General features: G+C 33.0%; 1 long non-coding RNA gene across 1 annotated transcript; it reads right to left on the bottom strand.

Annotated features, from left to right (window-relative positions):
* Positions 1-2,237: 2,237 nt before the first annotated feature.
* LOC139904932 (uncharacterized) lies at positions 2,238-5,433 on the bottom strand. The gene is made up of 2 exons (XR_011779263.1): positions 2,475-5,433; positions 2,238-2,417 (listed from the first exon to the last, which is right to left on the bottom strand). It is a non-coding gene; the product is annotated as an uncharacterized lncRNA (long non-coding RNA).
* Between the last annotated feature and the right edge of the window lie 15,264 nt (positions 5,434-20,697).

Below are 20,697 nucleotides of genomic sequence, written 5' to 3' on the forward strand. Positions count from 1 at the left end.
AAAAATGGATTGAGAGCATCAGTTTTTATGAGATAAAATGTTTTTAGTCACTAATGAATAGAGGATGTATTGAACTGCAGATTTACCCTTCAAGTTGACAGAGAAAAATTTTAAAAACACTTAACAAAGTTTGAATATTTATCTATTCATTAGTGAAAAAAAATACAAAAATGATTGACGGAATCCGTTTTTATGAGATTAAGAAGTTTGTTGTCACTAAAATATAATTGGACTATTTCTTTGTCTTTGCCAAAAATGCCCCTTCTAATTAATAAATAATTTTTTTTTAAACGTCAGGAAGCTTGAACATTTTTCTATTCATTAATGAAAGAAATATAAAAATAGATTGAGAGCATCAGTTTTTATGATTATTTGAAATTTGTAGGGGCTTATAAATTATGAGAGGAGTATCAAGTTTGTGTTATGCTCATTCCTTTCCAGTCACTGAACCTTATAAAATTCACATCTAGGAAAGTGTAGGCTTCGTGATTCAAACTACGACAGTCCTAAATGTAAAATGACATAATTTGAGTAAGATAATAATTACAAGCTCCGTGCGTCATATTTCACACGCCCGCCTTAAGAAACCAGTTCTTAGTTCGTGCAATTCCAGGAGAAGACTTTTTTTAGACTTTGTAACATACCTATATAATTAATTGCCTTTTGTTAAGTCTATTACTACTAGGATAATACTTCATATTTCTATAGAAACATCATCAAAAAAATTGTTTGATTAACTAATAATTATCACGTTCAAATAAGAAAATGTTCACCTCATTTTGTTTGAGGATAATGAAAGGTCATACTGTATATACATTATTCATATATATTTTAACTTCACGAGGAAATATAATTAGCATACTCTAATATATTATTTCAAGCAGAAAATAAGACATGCTCATGAACTATCACACGATTTTCAGAAAGGTGTTAGTATATGTATGTATATTCTCATAGGTCAATGGTACAAAAATAAATGTACTTATTTGTAGGGATGATAAATATTGTAAAAATTGTAGTAACGTATGAGATAATGTGGTCCTTTGAAATGTGAACACTTACTAATTCAATAATTACTGACGGTTGTGAACGTGATCAACGAATTTATATTCGTGCACTCCAACCAGTTTGGCATCTCCAGGACCATCGTCTAGGTCGTCAGCATGTCCAAAAAGTTGGAGATTAAGCAAGGATCTGTCAAAAGGCCAAACTACTCCCGGATGAGTTAAGGAAACCAGTCTATGCCAATCCCCTCAAGTCCATGAGGGCCTATGCAAGAGATATCGAGGTTTCACATCATAATGTCCAGAGAGCTAGCAAAAAAAGTGGGTAGAAAGACTCTTTTGAGGGTGGATAGACCACTTTTGACACCAGCAATGAAAGAAACCCATTTTCTCTGTTGCAAGACTCTTTTGAATGAGTGTTTTTGAACTCTCTTTTGACACTTTTTTGGACACCCTATAAACCCTGATGCTAAACTCTCGATTACACCTTTTGGGTAAATGTCATGGGGAAGGCCTGCAGTATCCGTCACCTCAAACACCAAGGCTATCAAAGTCTCTGTCAGCTAGCACTGGGACGCCATGGCAGAAGACTACATTTGCAAAGGGTTCCAGGCTTTCCATCCCCGCCTGGAAACCATCATTGCCTTATGGTTTTCCCATTGAATTCTTTATATTAGGAAAAAAAAAGCTCCTACATCCCTAGAATACATTTAAGAATATTTAACACAATGTTATTGTTATTTCCACTGTCCTTTCTATTACATTCTACGTAATAACGTAATAATATCCCCCAGCAATGCATACCAAATTTTTAAATGGGGGGCGGGGATTTAAATGGTATCCTCACAATCACGATTTGCTTTTTGAAATAAACAAACACACACTGTACTTTCCTTTCAGTTGTTTTTAGGAGTTGCCTTTTGTATGGTTTTAAGCAGCTGACTCTACGTCTTATGTAATCAAAAAGAGTTATTACGTAGGGTTTTTATTTTTATATTAATTTTCAAAAATTAAGGACCTTTGTCAAGAATTTGTTTCATGTCATACTTATTCATTGATTCTTCTATTGAAAAGGCTATTAATTCAATGAAAGTAGTAATCAATCTCTAAATAATAATGAACAGTTGTCAACAATAAAAATACACAAGGATAGCCAATATATGTTTGTTTTTTTCACACTTTTCCTCTTCCTTTTGACAATTGAGGTTCCGGGGGGATAAAAAAAACTCAACGTGAATATTAATAACTCTTATGTATTTCTTAATCAGCTGTCTTTTTCCCCACAACTTTTGTCTTTATTACAGTTTCAAACGTTTAATTGTTGAACTAGAATTAGCTTCTATTAGGAAGTCAACATATCCCTGAGTCATTCCAAAATCAAATCGAGGGCAATTTTTCTTCGGACCATCTCACCTAAAATTTAGTACATGATATGTAGACTTTTACCTTTAAAATCCAAATTAGTCTTACTTTTTCAATCAAATGATGTTATCTTGAGTTGTGGAGTTATATACAAATATTTTTTCAATTTTAGAAAAAGCTGTAATATAAATCCAATTTGAAAGTATTTCAATGTACTTTCTGTAAGGAAAAAAGATATGGAAATTTTTTATTATTAATTTATTTTTATTAGTGCAGAAAGGGGTCCAGTCACCATGTTTAGATAAAAGGTATGGCTCAGCATCTGTGATACTTTACAGAGTCTACGAGTTATGCCATTTCGTAAAAAGCTCTCCAAAGCTGTTATCGTTATCATTGAAGATATAACATATAAATAAGTATATAGAAATCGCTAGTGAGTGGAAGGCGAAGAGTGATACTGATTTGAGACAGCAAGACAGCCAATACAGCCAAGCTGCTCTCCTCCTAAAGAATCTTCAAATTGTCGAGTGACTCCGTTAATTTTCTTTCTTGTTTTCTAACATAACGGCAGGTCATGTTATTTTCAACTATATCTATGGGTATTATGTATCAGATGATTATGCCCCATAATTTATGAGATACACATGAGAGATGTGATAATTTTCGAAATCCATGTGAGTGTAAAAAACAAGAAGTTATCGACGGTCGCATAATTATGCAGAAAATTTGGCACTGTTGATAAAACGTAAGATGACATGTAAATGGCATATTTATAATAAACAATATATTTAAATATAAGTAGGGGTATATTAAGAGTTAATATCCCCCTTTGGCAACTCCAAACGGACACAGAAGGCCTTGCAGATGTTGATGACCTTCGTGACCATACACTGTTCGCTGGCAGTGACCTTCAATTAATTCAAATTTTGATGTTGGGTAGCATAGACCTTTCTCCTATTTGCCACCATACGCTGTAGTATAAGGGATTCAAATCCCAAGATTATGGGAGCTACAAATCTTTGTTCAAGAAGAGGTATGTTTCCAATGAGCCAATCCTGGATATTCTTGATGGTGTGAGAAGGTGTCCCGTCCGGCTGGAATATAAATTGACCCCATTGGAAGGACAATGTCTTTTAAAATCTCTAATTAAGTCACTGATGTAATCCGGAAACCGTTTTCAATCCAAATAAGCTTCATGGTCGCTTGTTTGATTCAATGACACCAATCATCATCAAAGATGCTAGATGTTTGACTGTGGTGACTGACCTTCCCCACGTTCCTGTTGTTTTGAAAGCTACTATACGGACAGTGAAATTGTTGAACACCGAATCAATTTAAAATTATTACTTAAAATATTTTTTGATTCATTCAGCTCCAAGCCGACTAACTATTGCAGCCTATACGACTACTTTTAAAAAATACCAAATACCAGTTTTTATACTAGGTCATTTTTGGGCCAATACATTATGCTATGAATATAAACTTTAAATTTGACATCGTGGGTCGAATTTCATTGTAAACAAATTGAATTCATTTTTAGCTCTAAATGTAACTTACAAGATATTATTTGGAAATGTGTAAGAGGTTGAGAGATGTAATTTGATACAAGAAATTATATTTTAACCGTGTAGTTGGTGATCAAACTTTAATGTTAAAATAAAGTATGCAAACAGTGTCCTGATAAGAATGTACATTGTTCATTATTAATATAGGATTTTTTATTTTCTTGGTGCGTGCTATTCGCCTTGAAGGTAGAGACAATGGAATATTATATTAATTTGCATAAATTATATTACTTATTATAAGAGTAGATATTTTTTGTCATGAAATATTACTTCTTTGTTATAAATAATGAAATTGCAATAAAGCTAATAAACTGTAGAAATTAAATAGGTAGGTATGAACTGCGGTGCAAAATTTTGACTCAAGACATTTTGCCTTAAACCCTTTTGCCTTGGAATATTTAGCCTTAAGGATATTTTCCCTTTTTATATAAATAAATGAGATTTATAAGTCGTTTTTTTATATTACATTTTTGGTTGAAATTGATGTTCCCTTGAATTTTTTAAGTCAAAATATGTAATATTTATTAACATAAAATACATTAAATAGTTAAAGACAAAATTACCAAGCCCCATAAAATGCATGCTGAGCTAAACATAAAAAAAGGCCATTTGAATTAAGATACATTATCTTGTTGCTTAAAGATACACCGTACTTGATGTTTTTCTAAGTTTTAATGAAAGCCATTTCCATTTCACCTTTTTTTTTAAATTTAAAAAATACTTTTCTTGATGACTTTGCAGAACTTTTGACAATGCACCGCGCAGCAAAAGTCCCCTTTGGGATTCACTGTTCTATTTGATCAAAATTCAATTCATTTAGTTTGTTTATTCTTAACTTTTTTGGTAAGTATAGTGTGCAAACATTTTAGAATACGCCTCCCTGGGTAAACAACATTATCAAGTGAAGCAAATCGTAATTTTAAACACCCTAATAAATGGCACAGGGACTCAATTCTAATTTTTTTTTTCAAGACTATTTCACTTTATTTATATGGAATAAGGGGAAAAAGGAATAGTTTTAAAATGATACTGAATAAATAAAGTCCAAATCCAAAAAAGTGAGTATAGTATAGTAGTTTTAGTTTGATAATTCATTATGTAATAGTATTTTTGTCCGCCACCTAAAATCCCTCATTTATTATTGTTGTTTATGCCATATAAGAACAAAAAAAAACTCTTCTGACCTTCAACAAATATTGGGTTTTCAGCGAAGTTATCTATATATGTAGTTATTTTAAATATGGATCTGAATCGTAACTATACTCTAAATCCTTGATTTTTTTTAAATACTCTAAAAACCATACCTAAGATTTTAATGTTCTACAGCTTAAATAACAATGAAGGTAGACTTACATTTTGTTACAAAGGGTAATTATATACTAAATATAATAATACATTACAGGTGTATTATTGATTTTAACACATCCACGAATTATTAAACAGGGGACAAAAAAGAAGATCACACATCAACCATTTTTCCTTTCCTAATCGCTATGCTTAGTTTTTTCTTTATACTGATCCCTTCTTTAGGTAACCGTTATAAGTAAATCTCCAGAATATATTCTATTTTCTAAGTGCGCTTTTTTTTAAAACTCTAAGACAGAGTAAAGCATTAAAAGACAGAGTTTCTTAAATTGTGGAGTGAGCTTTGTAAAGAGTGTGTGGAAAAACTTCGAGGAGAGAATCAAAATATTTTCAACAAACATAAATTAGTATGACTAATTGCATTCTTTTTATAATTCTTCCCGTGGTTTCCAGATTCTTTTTTTTATAAATCAAGGAAATGTCTGGTTTTACCAGGCCGTGCAAAATTATTTACCGATGATGTAAATATACTTTTTAAGAGGTTTTGTGGCAACCAATCTGAATGCTTCGTATCTTTACTGTTAAAATAAACAAAAATCCTTCCTGTGAGAGCGTAACAACTTCCACACGTGAGACCATGTCCAATCAGGAAACAAAGAGGATCGAAATGGTAGCCCTCCTCCGAGCGGGAGTGCCTCATAACAACATTAAGGAACAGGTTGGGGCCTCGTTGAAGACAATTTACAACGTTTCCAAGCGCTTGGAGGCTGGGGGTGATCTCAAGTATTCCCCGCTGGCAGGAAGCCCACTGTCTCAACAAGGCAAGTAAAGGCAGTGTTTAAGAGGACTCCCAACAGGTCCATTGCCTACATGGCCAGAAAGATGGGAACGTGGAAATCAACTGTTTCAAGGGCATCGAAAAGGGCTGGAGGAAAGTCCCTGAGGCGTACTGAACCCCCTCTGCCAACTGAACGTCAGCGAGAAGTCAGACTTGAGCGTGCCAAGAAAATCTTGAATGATATCAAGAGCTCATCTGGACGCATCATCATTTTTTCAGATGAGAAAACTTTTCCGGTCGATCCTGTTTTCAACAGGCAAAATGACCGTATTGTGAGCTTTGGAGATGTGCAAGATAAGCACCGCTATGTGGCAACAATAAATCACCCTGGTTCGGTGATGATGTTGGGTCTCGTGGCCTCCAACGGGAAGGCCATGAAGCTGGTATGGTTCCCCACTGGCTACAGATTAACAGTGGATGATTATGTGAAGATTCTGGCGTCCAAGGTCCTTCCGTGGATCAAATCCATAGTCAGCAACTCTCCTTGAGTTTTCTTAACAAGATGGAGCACCCGCCCCCGCTTCCAAGAAAGCTCAGGAGTGGCTCAAGGACAACATGAACTTTTGGCCCAAGGACTACTGGCCCCCTCAGAGCCCAGATCTGAACCCACTAGACTTCTCTATCTAGGCGCAAGTGGAGACCAAGGCCTGCAAAAAACGACACAAAAACATAAATGCCTTAAAGGCTGCTGTCAACAAGGCCTGGGCCTCCATGGATGCCGATTACATCCAGCAAGTCTGTGGCAGCTTCAGACGTCGCCTGACCAGTGTCATTGAGTCAAATGGTGGCTACATTGATTAAATTTGATCACAAACTATTTTATTATTCTAAAAATGTATGAATAAATTGTATTTCAAGTCATTCGAAATGTCATTATTGTCCGCGATATGTTCTGAACAAAAATCGGTAAATAATTCTGCATTGCCCGGTATATGGAAATTCTTATTTATTTAAAAGTAATTATTCGGCATTAGCATATTGATTGTGATTTGTGACAGGATTTTAGAACTGTCTGCATTACTTGTGACTCAGGTTCAAATTGAGTATGAAGCAGTGTTAACTTTGTAAACCCTAACGAGACGAAATCATTTCGTCAACGAAACTTTTTTTTTTATGACAAAGACGAGACGAAGACAAAAATTGGACAAAAATAATGATAAAGACGAGATTAAGACAAAAATCTTACAAAAATTATGATGTAGGCGAGACGAAGACGAAAATCAGACAAAAATGAGGGCAAAATACAAAAATTATGACGTAAACGAAATTGACCAAGATGAAGACAAAATTCCAACGGAGACAAAACTGCATTATACCAGCAGGGCACGTAAGGTACTCATAAACGAACGTTAATTACATAACTGTTGATATGGCCTCTAGATTTAAACTAAAATTTTTACTCATAAGATCAATTTTACTTCTTACGGGGTTTCCAAAGGCTGTCAGCATCTAGAATGCAGGGCTCAGGCTTAGAAACGTTTAAAAGTCATAACTATGAATTGCAAAATATCATTTGTTGAAGTTAAAAAGTAAAATTTTTCAAATCCTCTATATTTTTTCTCCCTTATGAATCATTCATGAATCTGTGAGAAAAAATATTATTTTACAGACATTCTCATTCTTTGGTGCCAGTCTTCCTTTTTTTGTATCCTTAGTTGTAACAGGCGAATATTTACGTGTTTAATTCATTGAGGGCCCAGATCTTTTATTATATTGATATTATACCCCCATAAATTTTTGTTCTAATAAATCTAGTGAATATTTGGTAATAGGTCTGCATCCGATACCTTTTGTTTAAGTAAATAGGCAATAAAAGTTTTTTTTTTTTTTTTTTTTTTGAAAGAGGTGGGAGGGGGTATAATCAGAGAAAACAGCCACTAATATAACTGTTACGGGCAATGTGCAAAATGCCCGTTAGAGTAGTTAATGGTCATTTAGCTTCATTTATATTATCAGGTGAAATGATTGCAGGTAATTTGATCGTAAAGGATTGGATTAGAATATAATTTAATTTCAAGCAATTTGATACTCTAGTTTATTTTAATTAAAATTTATATTGTATTCAAACAATCAACCTATTGTATTATAAGAAATTGTCAAGAGAGACTCAATTCTATTTGGCACAATATACCTTGGCCAACAGGCAGTGCAGATGGACAGCAGGTACCAAAGGAGGATCATCGCAACCACTATACTGAGTATCAAGGACCCCTTCTAATATTTTAAAAAATCACCCAGTCTCACAGATTACACAAGTGAACCGCTTGTGCACAAGGGGATCAAAACTTATTGCCGCTGCTATCCTGAGTAACAAAAACCTCTTCTAATATCCATGATACACCGCGGCCCACGGGTTGTGCAAGCGTACCACTGGTCCAAAAGGTGGAATATTACCCACCGCCACGGCTTCCCTGAGGACCACCTTTGATATCCTATAATACCCCCACCAACGGGTTGAGTAAAAGAACCACAGGCTCAATAAGTGGATCCTTACCAACCGACACCGTCTCCCTGAACATCAAACACCCCTTTCAATTATGGTTTGTGCAAGTGAACTGCTGGTCGAAAAGGTGGGGTGTAGCCACTGCCTACGTTTCATTGAGTATCAATAACCTTCGTTATTCACAAAACTCCAGGGATTAAACTTTTTTTTGTATATACTTACTGAGTTCTCTAAAGGTATGTGTAACTTTGGTGGTGTTTTATGACTGTCATGCGGATCCTCCACAGCCGAAGGGTTCATTTGTTTTTTAATATAATAATGTAAGCCAAATAGGTGTGCAATTTGAACGAACGTGATCAAATGTAGTTATATCAGGATGACTACAGTAACAAGTAATGATCAAATAAAAATTGACATTCGAATTGTTTATCTTATTTATTAATATTCAAATTTACACGGTAGTTTATTTCATATAGATTTAATTATTTTCTTCAAAATAGACATACACACAAAAACTGATTTAAATATACTTTTCAACATCAAATGTAATAATTTCAAAAAATCACCTTCTTGAACATACCTAATATTTTTACTTAATATATCCTAAACATAAATACATTCACCGAATAAACTATTTTTGCAGCATGTTGTGATATTATGGCATTTTCTATTACAAAGGTGTCCTTTTTTTCTTTTTTTTTTGCAGATAAACTAATTTATTTCGAGTCTCTGTAATTGCACCACTTAAAGCCAAGTTCATTTCCATCCAGCAACATTGATGCAGTCAACTGCAATTTAAGTTCCTTCTCTCTGGGAACTTCATGAACACTGAGGGAATGACTCCTTGCAAGGCTCATACTGCTTTCTTACATTGAGCTGTTTTAAGATATCATTTTTTGTCTGTAATCTATAATATCCGTTATCAGCTATATGGATCACATTAGCCAAGACGTAGTAGGGATCTGTTTTTCCACGGTCGATACTTGGAACTTGGCATACTGGACAAACCACTGTCCATAATCTAACTTGCGTGTCTTGTTGTCATATGATAAGAATGTCTTGAATGTCCCAATTTGCTCTCTGATATGATTCCTGAGATTGTGAGTGATTGGGATTCATGTGGGCCGATGATCAATTATCGACTATTAGAAAGGGTCTTAAATGCTCAATGAACCGATGGTGGTGTCTAATAAGCCACCTTTTCGACAAGCGGCGCACTAGCACAACCCGTGGGAAGCTGTGTATCATAGAGTATTAGGAAGGATCCTTGATACTCAGGATAGCGGGCGTGATAGATTTTGATTTCTTGTGGACAAGCGGTTCACTAACGTAACCTGTGGGACGCGGTGTATTTTAATATATTCGAAGGAATCCTTGATACTCTGAATAGTGATGGCAATAGGTTTTGATCCATTTTATGTGGAATACCACCAGCTTATGTGCTCCAAATGTTTCGGTTGTGAAACGTCTTGAAATTGAGGGACATGGGAATCGATTGCCTCTTGATCTTGAATCACTTCATTCAAAAGGAGCAAGGTATCTGCTCTCAGTGGAACAAAGGGTCTAAATTTTGTGTCAATCACGAAGTTTGACTTTCCAGTCTTTTGCACAATATTGCAATGAAACTGGACAATAAAAGAAGAGGCCCTGTGTTGTCTTGCAGTCGAAGATGGGTTCTTCGATTCCATTTCACCCGTTAACGGATTATGGTTATGGAGTCCAGTTGGAACAATAACAGGTCCTTACGGCCATACTGTACATCAAGTGTTGCCTTCAAATACGTCCGGTGTTATCTTGAGATTATTTACGATGATGTTGAAGTTTTTTCTTTCTTAAAAACAGTGGGTGCTCAGTAGGATCTTGGGAAGGAGGACGATGAGAGAATAACGGAGCTTTAATGAGCTCCTGTGAAGGAGAAGGATGAGGAAAGGAAGGAAGTGGAGCATCATGCAGCTCTAAGGACAGTTGATTGTTTAATGTTATAACAATAGCCTTTGCAAGCATTTCCTTGCTTTATTCCCTTTTGTGATCGGGCCATGGCTCAGGGACATATATGATTATTAGCTCTTTCGCTAGAATGTTCTTGAAGTCCAGTACAAACTCAGGGTAGAGGAGAGGATCCACTGCGGCCAGTTATGGCTCTTAAACGTTTCTAAGCATGAAGCCCCCATTGTTGATGCTTACCGTCATTGCAAACCCAGTAAGAAGTCAAATAGATCATATAATTAAAATTTTGAGTTATACTCTGGATGTCATATAAAAAAACAGCGAATTGGCATTGGGTTATGGGTCCATTACGTGACCCGCGGGTATATTGAACAACTTGTGGGCAGAAAATGTAAATAGAGTCTCGAATAAGGTTTGCCAATTAAAATGATTTGCGAGTGGGTTGTGAACTTACTCCAAGCCATACTGACGTATTTTTTTGTACTTTAAACACCTATTTTTCAAGCAATATTAATAACTAAGAAAATATAAATTAAATTAGAAAAATTCTTTCAAATGCAGATGAAACTGACTAAGACAAAATTCTGACCAAGACGAAATTTGACGAAATTATGACGAATACTAACATACTAATTGCTGACGAAGATGAGACGAGACATGACGAAAATTGAGACGAAGACGATACGAAACTGAAAATATTTTCCGAAGTTAGCACTGGTATGAAGTTGCAGTCTAATGATACATAAGTGCAACTTGAGTCCAATTTACAAGTAAGAATTCCCATATCGTTTTGCAATAGATTCAGTCTTCTTTTTAAACAGACGACGTTCCCTCAAAGACGATGTATCAAAAATAAATATAAATAGAAAAACCTGGTCTTACAAGCGCGTTTCGTCATTGTTTAAAGCTTTAGTCTTAACCATATTTTTTCAATTCTCATGGTTTTCATTTTTATCATTATCAATAAACCGGTTGTTTTTTAGAACCTGCAAATTCAGCAAATTGAAATTATGTAACCCGATCTGACCCAAAAAAATTAAATAGCAGGCAATGAGCCAGCTAATTTTTGGTAATTTATATGTAATTAAATAAAATCTATATGATGAATAAATTGAATTGGGGAATTTCTAGGAGTTTCCCGTCGATAAAAAACCCAGATAAATTTCGGGATACCGAGCGAAAACCCCCAATATGTGTATACACAAAAAAGAGAATGTGTGTGTGTGAACATGTCTTTTATATGTTCCAACATAGTTTAACCTAGGAGGCTGAAATGTTGTATGGGTCCCTCTTTTGAGCTTGGACCGGCTAAGAAGGGGGTGTCGATTTATGGTATACCCAAAATACAAAAACCGTTTTTTTGCAGCTCAATGAGGGTATATGTACGTCTGAGTTATTTATCAAAAAAAAAAAAAAAAAAAAAATTGACGTTTCAAAGAGCAACTGTACGAATAACTACTTTTTCTAAATTTATTCTAAATCAAAAAAGTTATGGGATAAAAAAGAAATCGGTGAAAATTTGCACTTTCGTTTATTTCAAGTCCAAAAAAATGAGCTTCCAATGGAATATGGGATTCATAAATAGAATAAAGTTTGTAGAAATTTGTCTGGAGATTGGGTTGCATATAAGTTTGGAAAATAAAAATTGTTGTTTAACTGAAATATATGTCATTTTTTCAATAATTTTTATTTTTTTCTCTCATTTTTTTTCCATTTTTTCATCAATCGTCAATTTTCAATTTTTTAGAAAGAAATGCCAGAAAACGATACATTTTGGACATAAAATTTAACACATTATCTTGGTGAAGCAGTATTTTATTAAATAATTTTTGCAATATTTGCAAAAATGATCCAGTTATCGAGGTTGTTTTTTCCACAAAATTATTGTTCATAACTACTTTTTTTTTTTTTTGAAAGTACGAAAAAAACGTACTAAGGTTTGTGTTTCTTCTACAATTTTCAATAAATGCTATAAAATATTTAGTTAACAAAATTATTACAAATTTTTTTTGTGTAATTTTCTTCGCGAATTTCGATTAGGGATTTTTTTTGAAGTAAATAAAAATTGGACTTCACAGCTAGACCAATGTTATTTCCCTCTCCCTCCTTAGCCCGAGCAACGCCGGGTAATCCTTATTCACATATATTTTTGTCTAGTAATATTTAGAATTTAGATCATTCTACCAATTTGATTATAACAAATTATTTTTGAGTTGTAAATTATAAGCGTTTTCTAGCATGCAAGACTTTTAGTATCTGAATCCTGAACAGTGTTTTATTTTTATTTCCAAAGTTTTAATAATTAATCATTGAATTAAGAGTTAGAATTTGTTTAGGAGATAACTTGTAAGTATTAATCAACTGCTTGTGTGCTTGGTCATAAAAGACTGAGAGTAAAAGTGAGGATTTGTTGTGGGGTTATATATGTGTAAGTCCTTGTTGGACCGAGAGTATAAATGATGATCTGCATCGTAGTTCCTGCTTATGTCCTTGCTGGATATGGTGATGGATCTGTTTTATTTCTTTCATGACGGCAGCTAATGTCATGAAACATATTGACAGCTAAGCTGCTCTCCTCCAGAACATTCTTCAATTTTTCAGGTTTACCACATTAATTTTCAGAGTTTTTTACGAGCCCAATGTGTTTAAAATTTACAACTTAAGATTTGATCAATTTAAATTATATTAGAAGCTCAGCTTTCAGCTGTTTTGAGTATATTTTCTCTTCATTCGTATTGTTAGTATAGCTCTTTTGATTTATATTTGAATGTATGCATCATATATTTAGTGAGGAATGTTTGCAAAAAATGATTTAATTGAGATAACTGGACATGTGCGTTTTAGAAAGTTTAACATTGCTATCAATCCGAGAATTCTTATTTATAAATTTGTTAATTGATTGATTTACTACAATCATGTTCACAAACAAAGTTCGTGGAATCTGGACTTACAAAACTCTCTCTAAAAAGTAAATAAAAAAAAAGTACTTTGTTTGCAAATTAGTTTATCAAATTTATGTTTTCTCATTTTGCCCCAGTGTGAAAGATACAATATTATACTATGTTTAATTTTGTGGCGACTCAAGCCATTATTAAATAGGTTTGACTCGACTTGAGTCGATGATTCATCGACTCAACTCAAATAGTGAGTCAATTTTCAAATTTGAAAAAACCAAAGTCGACTTCATATTTTTATTGCGTCGGTTTGATTTTTATCACTTATTCTCAACAAATCTTTTAAGTTTCTTGGTTTTCTGTCCTTTAGGGATTTTCAATTTATATCACAATTTCATATATAATTCTTGTAATCTCTGAGTAGACACTCTACAGATACATATACAATAGTTTACTATTGAATGGGGTATATTCAAACTAAAAAATATATAACATGTTATTCGCAAAGTTTTGTAGAAGTCTGTAGTTTAGGGTAGCAATATTTTTTTTCTTGCGGCCCAAATTCAATTTTGAATTAAAATTTCCAAATAATAAATATATTAATCACATGTCATATGTGATGACATATATCAGAGGGTTAGCATTAACAATAAATAATTTCTTTGAATGAGCTGTCGATGGAGATGATAACTCTCTCTCTCTTTTTCTCATTGTGCCTTTGATTTGATCATTCCATATTTTTATGGAACTTCTAAGTTCTTATTATTATTCTTATACGACGATGCTATAGAAAAATCTAGGGCAACTTATGTATTCTTGAGGTGAGAAGTCGCTATCCCAGATTTTGATGTGAAGTGAAACATCAACAGCTGACATGCCGTTTTAACAATATCACCATATTTTTTTCCAAATGGTCTAAGGTGTGCTTTTTGCACGCACCATATTTTTGTCCACTATTTTCATTTTTACTCTAAAGCAGTAATGTTAATCAAGAGCATTATGGTCATGTTAAAAAGATAAACAAGAAATTAGCATGGTGATCCTGACAATTTGAAGGGTATTTTTGAGGAGAGCAGCTTAGCTTCCATGACGTTTCATTCAAGAAACTAAATTTAGCTTTATGAGGAGTTTGGGGGAGAAATAAATAAACAGGGGCATATTTGTAATATTTAGTTCATTGTCGATTCTCAATTCTACACTGACTCCAACAAGGACTTACAATTATAGCTCACACAAATGTTCCACCCTGTTTCGTATCAGCCACACGCGGTAGTACCTGGCATTGTCCGGATTAATTAGACGTCCGCTAAAATATAAATTCTCCTTATTAATATGGAAGATAACTCCACAATAAATCTTACGTGTTATTCTCCGTTATTCATGATCACACTATTCATTTCACACGCGTGTTCTCCTCAAGAATGAAAGAATAATGATAAGCAAAGGTAAAAATCCAGGGTGGAATGAGCATGTGAAAAAAAGAAACCAAAAATTAGCATGGTAACTCTGACAATTTGAAGAATGTTTTTGAGGAGAAAAAGAATAATGTTCATCACGTTTGATTAGATCAGCTACAATCAGCTCTGACAGGAGAGAAATGAAAAAAAGGATATAAACAAGGACATTTGGTCCAACAAGGACTTACAATTATATCTCCGTAACATCTTCAAACTTGAATAAACAAATTAGTGTCATCACGTGGGTCCTCATTTCGCTACTTGGTTTAAAGCTTTAGGTCAGCTACAATAAGCTGTGACAAGGGAGGGGAAGGGGAACAGGAAATAAACAAGGACATTGGTAAGAATTACTCCGACGCCAATCCTCAATTCTACTCTGAGTCCATCCAAGACTTACAACTATAACTAATCCTCAAGATTACTTCTTTTATGAGACCACGAATGTTCAATCAGGTTTGGAATATAATTGAATCTGTTTAGGAAAGGATGTTCACTACTCAAGAATGAAATAATAATGACAAATGCTAAGGAAAAGAAAATTCCTTCTTTATTCTACCAATTATGAATTAACAGGTCAGCTGAAAAACACATTGGATTTACATGTATGATGATAAGAGTTTGAGATTTTTCCAAAAATATGTTGGGATAACTGATGAAAACTTTCGTCTAAAGGAGCGCTTACTAAACAAAAAATACAAAATTCATTTTAACAAATAAGCCTTTATATTATATTTAAATTTTATTGTGTACTGATTAATTATGATATACATAATAGACTAATAAAAAAAACATAGTCAGCGATCTTGTTATTGGCCCACCTACAATATTTCATTAATACAACTACATTATTATCTTTAATATTAACAATATTTATATGATTTACATCAGGGAGCACTATACACAGTATTCAAGTTCGATGCATTATGCACACTCATACAATATTTCATTAATAAGAGTACATTTTTATTTCTTATATCAACATATACTTATTCAATTGGTTTATGATATACATTATGGAGCACTATGTACAGTGCACCCTCTGACTTGTTGTGATATATTCAGACATTCATACAAACAAACTTTGTTTTATTAATATAGATATGTTTTAGGTATATAGTAGAAAATGAACTTCCTTCCTCAGGGATTAAATAATAATGACAAAAGAAAATTTATTCTTTAGTATGCCAACTCAAAAAAAAAAAAAAAAAAAAAAATGGCTTACCTAAATAATTTATTCAATCTTTATCACTACACATTAGTGCTTCAAAAAAAATAATATCGCTCAAATAGTAAATGTGTAGTGGGCAGGCGTAGCTACTCCTTTTTTCAAAGTTTTTTTAATTTTTATTTATCAACATGAGTCGATCCTGAACAACTCCACTTGGTTCGGTCCGACACGTTCAAGTCGACATAACACAAATTATATATCTAAATAACAAATTGAATCATCAAATATATAGCTCAACTTCCAAATATGCAGTTAATTACATCAGGATTATGCTGTCAAATATGCAGAAAAATTAATTTACATAAGTATATGCATAATTACATTTGACAAAAAAAAAATATCTTTTTTTATTTTGTTCATTACAAATATATTTCTGTGTGTAACATATTTTTCAGATGATGTGACATACCTGTAAAATAACTTTTAATACACTTTCTTTTAGAAAATGTTCCTTGTGACTGGTAATTTTACCGTATGACAGATTTGCTACCTGTTTGTCTTTTCATACTATAGGTTCGAACTCTACCTTTAGTATTTACTTTTGTTGTATATCAGTTATTGATCTGAAGGCAAAGAAAAAAGAAAAATAGTCATAAATTAAAGAAGAAATAGTATTTATTAGGACGAAGGAGTAAGAAGTAACTAATCCGGTAATTATGAGTCTATTTCGGAAGGAATATGTGGCATATACCTCATAGTTGTAATCTTAATTGAGGTTTGAAGAAATGTAAAAAACTCTATCGATAGAAAGAAAGGTAAATTTTAACAGTAAACACTAAATAAAGTTCAAACTTATATAATGAAAACATAAAACAGCGGATAATCTGCCATGCTCGAAAATCTCCAAGATGCAAGTGTACCATAGACAAAAATGTTTGCACAAAATTGCCTAGAACCAATGTTCATATATGTAGGAGATGAATTGAATATTTGCAATTGTATCCACGGATTATTCATATTTTAAGCATTTTGTATATCGCTCTTGACAATATTATATGTAATATCGTGTATATAACATTTGCTTCTGTGTGGATACTAACATAACTCCCATTAGTCATAATTGGTAGTTTTGCCCCTAAAATTTTCGCCTCTGGTAATTTCGCTTCTTGGGGATTTCGCCTCTTGGAAATTTTGCCCCATAACGTATTTGCCGCATTTTTATTGTTTATGTTAACGGATGGTGCATTGAAATTGAACACTTCATAATTTCATAACTAGTGAAGGTTGTGTGATTTAACTGAATTTAAATTTATGTATATTAAGGCATAAGAAATTAGTTACAATATAAAACAAGCCTGAGCTATCTAGCTGACGTACAAGTCGAGAAAATGACACTTGTACGTGTTGACGAATTTATATTCATGCACTCCAAGGAGTTGGGCATCTCCAAGACTAATGTTTACGCCGTCAGTAAGCCCAAAACCTTGCAGAGGACGAAGGGATCTGGCAAAAAGGTCAAACTGATCCGTATGAATTAAAGAAAATCCTCCTCAAGTCCATGAGGGACCATGCAAGAGATCTCGGGATTTCACACCAGACTCTCCAGAGAGCGATGGAAAAAGCTTTGTGAGGGTTTTGACACGAACAATGAAAGAAACCCATCTCCTCCGTTGCAAGATTCTTTTGAATTAGTTTTGAATGAATCTTTTGAACTCTTTTTTAACACTTTTGGCCCCCTACAGCCGTGGTGCCAACCCACTCAGTTACACCATTTGTGTGCATGTCAAGGGGAAGACCTTCAGTGTCCGTCATCTAAACACCTAGGCCCTGAAAGCTACTTTCAGTCAGCACTGTAACGTCATGACATAGCATTACATTTTTTACATTGTACAAGACAATTCAACATTTGAATTTTTTTTTTAAATTTAATATTGAAAAAAAAATTAATTTTCTTGTGATTAGTAGTGGATTTTTGAAATTTTTCCCCACAAAATTTAATATTTGAAAATTTCTTCAAAAAAATTTAACATTTGAAAATTAATTTTTGAAACTTTTTTCCAAAAAATTTAATTCTAAAAAAATCCAAAAACCAAGCCTCTCTCAAAATATAATCATGTGGACGGCCATGGTATAAGACAATGGTTGTTGTTAAAGAAATTAATATACATACTGTATAAATAAAGAAGGTTTTTATATCGTTATTCTACATTTTTGTATGAAATTGCTCTTCTTTTAGAATTCTTTTAATCAAAATATGTAGTCTTTATCACTATAAAAATATTAATGTTTGTTTTTTGTTATAATAATGATGGAATTATTCCCGAAATTTATAATGCATACAATCAAAATCTCCCTCATGTAATGAGTTTGAACCAGAAATAAAATAAGCAGTATAATTAATTTAATAATATAAAACAAAAATAAAAAAACACAATTGCAATTTGAATGAAAAAAGAGCTTATCACTTTTCTGTGATCAATTATTATTCGACATGATCGGTTATTTATATTGAAAAATACGCCTGTATTGACAAACAAACATAATAATAGTTATTTCTACTTATTTATATGAGATGATTCGTAGAAGAATACGTGGAAATGAGAGACGTAAGTGGGGGAAAACTGAAAGCTCAGTACAGTTTTGTCAATCTGGAATCGGAATCACAAGATGATAGTGATGATCTTTCTTGCGGAAAGAGTACAAAAAGTGCTACATTGCATATTTGGAATATTATTAATAAAGAAATATGTAATTGGTAAAAAAATACAATGCTATCGACGTCTAGTGAAATGTTGAAGTAGCTACTCGTAACACAATTTAGCAAGCTGGGATTACAAAAAAGAAGAAGGATAGGAACAACATAAATCATTTTTCTCCATGCTATACGTTAGTCGTCATATTCTATGAATTGATAATATAATCTATTAGTATTTTTAAGAAATGTTTTGCTCCAAACATTGATCAAAATTTAGGTTTTACTTTTTGTGAAAATGCCAGATTTTTGTATGACACAGTAATCTGGTGTATGAAAAAACAAAGAAAATATATGTTGTTCACATAAGCTCTGATTGAAGCTCAAGGATAAAGAAATAAGTAAAGGCCATCAAAAAGTTAGGGACGATTAGGCTCATACTTAAAATACTAAGAAACTTCTAATACTTAACTAATTAAAATATGTAATAGCCTTTCTGTATCATCATCTAAAATGTTATATGCAAGCAATTTCTATGAAGATATTTTGGAAAACCATATCCTCGGAAAATCAATTAAAAAATATATATATCTGCTAGATACGCAGTATAATTTGTGTTTACTTCCCTTGCAGCTAATCTAACGAAATGATATGCCAACTGAGCTTCTCTACTCCAAAAATCCTTCAAATTGCCATGCCAATTTTTGGTTTCTTTCTTTTTAACACACCGGCAGTGCTTATAACTTACAACTCTACGCTTAGTCGTAGAAACAACGGCACAGTGGATAAGGGAGGCTATATTTAACAAAATGATAAACCTTAGGTAAAATTTAGCATTATGTAAAAAAAGTATTGCGCATCACATACAAAAAACACGTTATTTAAAAATAGTGAGTAGAATTAATTTTATGAAATATTTTCAGATGCACATGTAGGAATTTTTTTTTCTCATATAAATTCGGAACTTTATTTTGCAGTATCTTTGTTGTAAAAGTTTTGATATTTCTTTAATTATGTAAAAACTCTAATCCATTATCTTTATAACACAATTAATGATATCTAAATTGCGTTTATGGTTTTTATCAGAAGTGCACCCCAAAGAAATATGCATATTTAGGGATTAAAATAGTACAAATAGTTGTTAGGATGCCAGAGTACGTACATTTTGGTTTAATTTAATATAACTCTGCATTCTTAGGGACTTTTTAACACCGGAGAAACTGCTCAATTCTGTCCACTCTGGCTAATATGAGCAAATAAAAATTCTATTATTTGCTTATTTTAGACTCTATTTTTACTTTTTTTGTCTCTGAGGAAATCATAGATTTATATATTTGAAAAGATCAGATTTTGTAATAAAAATAAAAGTTGCAGAAAAAATAGATAAAACATTTAATAATTGATCTAGTGGATCTTCTTTCATTCTGTGGGAACCAGAGCGGGTGTGGATGGTAAGTGATGTCATAGTTATATGCAGTGCTTTTTTTTTTCAATGGAAACCCAATATCTGGGAAATGTAAAGAAGATTTTCAATTATTTTCTGGTATTTTCTCTTAGAACACATATATCTACACTATTCTAATAAATAACCTGTTTTTGATGTAGGTATAAGGGGTTTTAGAAATTCTCAAAGTTTTTCCGAGTTGGGAGTTCCAACAAATTATGACATGCCTTCTTCGCAGTTTGTCGTTAAGTAATCTTCCCAGTAGTACATCTTGCTGTTTGAAATTGTCTTCATAACAGAAATAGTAAACTTCTTCATGGCCAAGTTCCTCTCTGCCATATAAAAATCATGTTTCTTAAAGAGTTCTTGAAGAATTAGCCACACCGGAGATACATCCTCACAATTATATACATGAATTTAGGAAAATTGTTACAGAATTCCCTTGTGCAAAGGTATTGAATCCGACAATCTCCATCGTAGAGATTCCATTTCTTGCGTTTGATTTTCATAAGAACATGTGATGCAGTTGGTGAGTCATTTGGGTTTGTCATCCGACAGTGTCACGTTCAGTCAAGTGC

This window comes from Lepeophtheirus salmonis, chromosome 3 (genome assembly GCF_016086655.4).
Source record: "Lepeophtheirus salmonis chromosome 3, UVic_Lsal_1.4, whole genome shotgun sequence".
Taxonomy (NCBI): domain Eukaryota; kingdom Metazoa; phylum Arthropoda; class Copepoda; order Siphonostomatoida; family Caligidae; genus Lepeophtheirus; species Lepeophtheirus salmonis.